The sequence below is a fragment of the Anas acuta genome, chromosome 5 (genome assembly GCF_963932015.1).
Source record: "Anas acuta chromosome 5, bAnaAcu1.1, whole genome shotgun sequence".
Classification (NCBI taxonomy): Eukaryota; Metazoa; Chordata; class Aves; order Anseriformes; family Anatidae; genus Anas; species Anas acuta.
Genome location: NC_088983.1, coordinates 37689548 through 37694531, shown reverse-complemented (window position 1 = coordinate 37694531; position 4984 = coordinate 37689548). Strand labels below are relative to the sequence as shown.

At 49.5% G+C, this 4984-nt stretch overlaps 1 protein-coding gene across 6 annotated transcripts in view; it reads left to right on the top strand.

The window, feature by feature from the left end:
• Positions 1–4984, top strand: part of RAD51B (RAD51 paralog B) — a 465395-nt gene that overhangs the window by 34184 nt on the left and 426227 nt on the right. Inside the window, exon 2 of one of the 6 annotated variants that reach the window (XM_068684195.1) lies at positions 3542–3731. The exons of the other annotated variants lie outside the window; for them this stretch is intronic. The gene's annotated coding sequence lies outside the window, so the exon portion shown is untranslated. The remainder of the gene's footprint in view (positions 1–3541; positions 3732–4984) is intronic. 6 annotated transcript variants of the gene reach the window in all.

Here is a 4984-nt window from a genome sequence, read left to right as displayed (position 1 = left end):
CGTTTCGCTTGACTAGTCCTGTGACTATAAAAGGTGAAGAATTACTGGAGTGCCTGAGCTGCTTGGAGAGTTAAGAGGCTGGTGGCTGAAGTCCTCTTGAGGTCACTAGCATTATTCTGCTGTTGACTAATTTTTCTGAAACCTGCACAGAAAGCATGGGGATTTCTTCGTTCACAGGAACTTTGGCCCTTTAGGTACTATGAATAAAATATGAGCTACTGCTAAAATGTGAAACGAAACCACATATTTTTCTATTTTAGTTTATCCTGGGCCCTGAATACACGCGCTGTGTCCTGTATTCAAGGGCAAGGCTTGCGGACCCAAGTTCTTCACTTCAGTCTTTCTGCCTGCAAACTGCAGCTGAACCCGCAGACAAGGAAGCTGCTTTATCTTCCTTTCTGCATGTCCGCAGCTCCCACATCCCTCTGCCAACCACCCTGTGTTGTAGAAGAAAATCTCTCTTCTGGTGCATCCCCTGCTAAATCAGAAGCCGTTCCCACCATGCACCCCTTGCCCAGTTGCTGTGGCACCAGGTTGGGTCACAGAGGTGGGGACCCCTCAGGTGGCCTTACTTTCCTCAGCTATCCTTGCTTTGCAAATGATCTCCTCTTGCACCTGCCTTCCCTCCTGCCCCTTTGGGTGTCCAAAGCCTGCCGTGGGGAAGTGACCGGCCCTTCCTTCCACCTCCAGCCTGGGGAGCGGGGCAAGCCCCTCTGCACCTGCTGGGGGGGCTCAGCACCACACCAGGCTGTAAGCTAACAGAGGTCAGGCTCAGTCTGGGGAGGGAACTTCAATTTTAAGGGCAGGCTCAAGAAGAGTGATGATAAATTTGCAGCACCTATGATGGCTTATTTCCAGGATGGCAAGGGTTCGCTCCATCAAGGGTTTAGGGACTTGGGCTGCTGCTTTGCAGTCACCCAACGAGAGAGAAGTAACAGGAGGAGGTGGTGCCCTCCGTACCTGCTGTGCATTTGGCCCCCACGCAGCTGGCAGATGCCAGGGGGAAAAGTGGCCTGGAGTAAGTCCAGGGAGGGGCTGGGGGGACACTGCATGGTTGGTGGGTGTCCAAAGGCGCTGCTGCTTCAAGTACACAGCTGCCCTTTCCCAGGGAGATCTCCGCTGTGTGTGGTAATGCAGAAGTCTGCTTGCCCCACAGAGCATGACTGCCTGGACTTGCTCTGGGGTACACCGGAGGTTCAGGATCTCTACTCACCTTTTTTCTCTAAGGAATTCCCTACCGACATCTCTGTGGAAAAGTGCATCACCTAGCGATATGCAAGTGAGAGCTCATTAGACTGGCTGAGGTACTAAAAGCCATGCAGCACTGTGCTCCATCCTGGTAAGTTAATCATGCTGAAAGGCAGAAAGCCTTGGCCCACAGAGTGCTGTCGTGTGTTTCTGCCACTTCCAGCACCTGAGTTAGCCCAAGGGCCTACTCAGGAGTGTGTTCTGCCTTATTAAATGTGCTCTTAATTCCATGGGGTCCGATGGAAATGTTTTTCATGGGAAAGCAGGGGGTTAAGAGGGGGAGACTGGGAGGGATACTGTAGCAGCTTCATTACCATTTATGATCTCACCAGAGAGCATCTTGTTTAAAGTTGCAGCTACTTACCTGAGGCCCTAGACACCAAATGTAGGAAGGTGGCTTGTCACAGCTGTGGAGTGGGGCCCTAGCACCACACACCCACAGTCCACGCTGAGTGTGCCATGCCCTGCAATCCCGGTGCAGCCAGGAGGAGCTTCTACCGTGCAAGGACTGTGGTGATGCAAGAGCTGCTGGTTAACGGTGGCAGAGCAAGGCCTGCTGGTGACATCTTCAAGACCTGGACAGGTTGGAAGCAGCTGTTTTGTGCTCTCCATGTCTGAGACTTCTCACAGGTGTAAAGCACTCTGGCAGGTTTTTTATTCAGGCAGAAGCTGAGCTTTTCCTTGACTCCTTCCTCTGTAGCCCAGGCTGCTCGCTCCCTTTGTAGCCACCGGATTTTCTGATGAGCACGGCCTTCATTAGCTTCTCAGAAAATAGCAGTTTTAAATGGTAATCCCAAACGCTTGACGTCAGTTTGTATTTATGCTCTAGTCAATTTTGGAGCTAAAGACTCTTAAGTATCTGGTAATGCTGTTTGTTTGTACCGTTGTGTGGCATGCTGTCCTGCTTTGATGCTATAATGAAGAAGAAGGAGAAGGAAATACAAGCAGTTTGCTCATTAATAAAAAGAAGTAAACATATGCAGTTGAGACTATCGATATTTATTATGAGTTGAGATATGCACAGTGTTTGTAGATTTCTGGCCTTTCAAACCGAGGATACTTTCCAGTGCAGAATTTGCCACTGACCCCCTTTGCGACATACCTATGCTGCTGCTTTGGTATGGCTCCTTGCCTAGTATTTGGGGGAATAAGAGTAACAGCATTTACCTTTATCAATTTTCACTGAAAGATCTCTAAGTGCTTTTCACAAACGAGTGAAATAAATTCCCACTTCAGGCCTTGAAGTAGGTCAGGATGAGCCCAAAATACAACTGTCAGGGAGCTGATGGAAATGTCCTGACAGGTCCAAGGTGGTCTAGTTGGACCTGGAAATGAAGTTTAAAATTTTGCCTGCCCACCATTTTTCCAGGTGTGAGGAAAAATGTTAAACTCCCAACTGTGCATGACAGCCCCTGGAGCAGTGGGCTACCCACAGGCCATGGGCTTGTGACTGAAACAAGTCCCTCAGCTCTTCACTGGAGATGTCAGCAGCCACCCGCATGCAGGCTGCCCATATGCAAAGCTGGCACGTGAAGGGGCCATCAGAGCTGACATGTAGCATAGGTCTGTTGTTCAAAATAGGACTGATTTCCCTCTCTGTGCTACATAATCTCATCATCATCAGAGTACTTTTGGGTAAATATTGCTAGGGGCAACAAGCCATGTTAGAGGCTAAACTGAGGTGACCATCTGCTCTATCAGCTCATGTTGTTGCAGTTACCGCAGAGCTTATCTACATCGCCCCTTCTGTTGTCAGATCCCTCATCTGATGCCACATCTCTTCCTATTGCTCTTGCTTCTCCATCAGGTCTTTTGGCAATCTGTCCCTTTCTGTGCCTTAAATCCACTGCAAGTCCATGTTGTGATCACAGCTACTCTAAGCTTCCTTTCTGGATCCCTCCTTTGGCAATTTAACACAAATGGGCTGATTATTGATGAGCCGTGGCATCCATTAAAGCCCACAGCAGCTGCAGTTCTCAGTGCTTTGGAAGCTCAATGAAGAAAGCATTTTACACACTTGCCTTCAGGCACAAGGACAGCAGTAAGTTTGCAATTAATTTCCAGTGCCTTTGCTATAACATTCACACAATGGTACATAATAGGCTTTCAGGGCTAAATTCAGCTAAAAGGTTCTCCTGGCAATCTCTGAGTTTCAATGTGTGCAGAATAATTCATAATTTCAGCTGATCCTTCTTATAAATGCACACAGAGTGTATGTGTGTGTTTACATGCGCAAACATGGCCGATGGCCTCAGCACTGTACCACTCACTGACTGCATTGTAAATTTTACAGGCAGAGAAGAGCCGTAACCTGCTTAGCTGCAAACACTGCCGCAGATCGTCTGCATGTGTCCACTCTGCCGCTTTCCTGAACACCTGAGATCCAGAGAAGAGCCAAGGTGAAGCTCCACATGCCCATGAAGCAGGCCAAGAGCCGAGACAGCAGCTCTTGACCTCACAAGTGGTGTGCCTGCAGGTTTTATGTAAGTTACACAAGTTGCCCCCAGGCCGTGTCCACCACCACGGCTGCCTGTGAGCTCAGGGCTGCCCCCACAGCAGGCCCGAGGCCTGGCCTTGGCTGCTGCCATCTCGGTCCGTTAAAGCCCACGTCTCTGCTTTATCTTCCACTGCTTCTGTCCTCTCCTTCCTCTCCACCTCACTAGCTGCCTCCTGGCAAGGACTTGTTGAATTTTAGGGTTTTGGTGTTAGTTTGGACCTGGTGACTTAATTGGTGCCACATAACAACTTTTCTTCCTGGCCAAGTGACCAGCAACGCAGGCTGTCCCTGGCCACAGGAGACTTGTGCTCCCCTTCTGCTTCTTGTGTTCCCTGCCAGCCACTCTCCTCCTTTCTCCCTGGCAGACACACAGCAAGCAGGGAAGGCAGGGACATCGACCTCCTCTGCTGCTTCTGTTCACACCCAAAGGAGAAAAACTTCACACACATTGTTCTTGCTGTATCAACCCCACCTCCCGGTGCTGAGTGGTGCTCCTCGTTCCCCTGCATTAACTTCAAGCATTCTGTAATCATCAGACCAGCTCTTCCTTATATGCCTGGCCTGTATGTCCCACCAGCTCAGCCCCTTCCCCTGAGTGTCCCTGCTGTGCTGGTGCTGATGTCCCAGATGCCTGTTTCCCATTACTCATCCTGTGCACAGGAGGTTTTCCTTCAGCTGGCCTGCCAGAACATACCCTTCTCTCCATTCCAGTCTGTCTTGCCAGCCCTACAAAACCCAGCAAATTAGATCATCTGCATATCTATTTCACATATTTATGCGTGAGATACTAATCCCCACATAGTGAAAGGGTCATGTGTACAAAAGGGGAAATGAGGACAGCAGCATTAAAGGGAGAAGTAGGGTGAAGGTGGGTAATGGCAAGGGCAGGGCAGATGTCAAGGATGGGAGTTTACAGTGTTGGGAAAAAATATTAGAAAACCAAAACAACAGCAAAGCAAATTATAACTAAGAAGTCACATCAATGCTCTTTCCTTGCTAGTTCTGCATTCAAGCTCCTGCTCCCTGTACCTCTGCCTTCAGAGCGGAGACCAAGTCCTCCAACAGGCTCAAGAAATCTATAAAGAAATAAAAAAGCAGCAGACACCCCTTTTCTGTGTGCCTTTTGCGATAACAGACACCTCTCATTCCCTTTCACCATCATGGCAAAGCTGCTGTGCCCTGCAGACCTGTGTCTCCTCGAGGAGCCCTGGTCAAGCGCCCAGCCCGACCCCTGGCCTT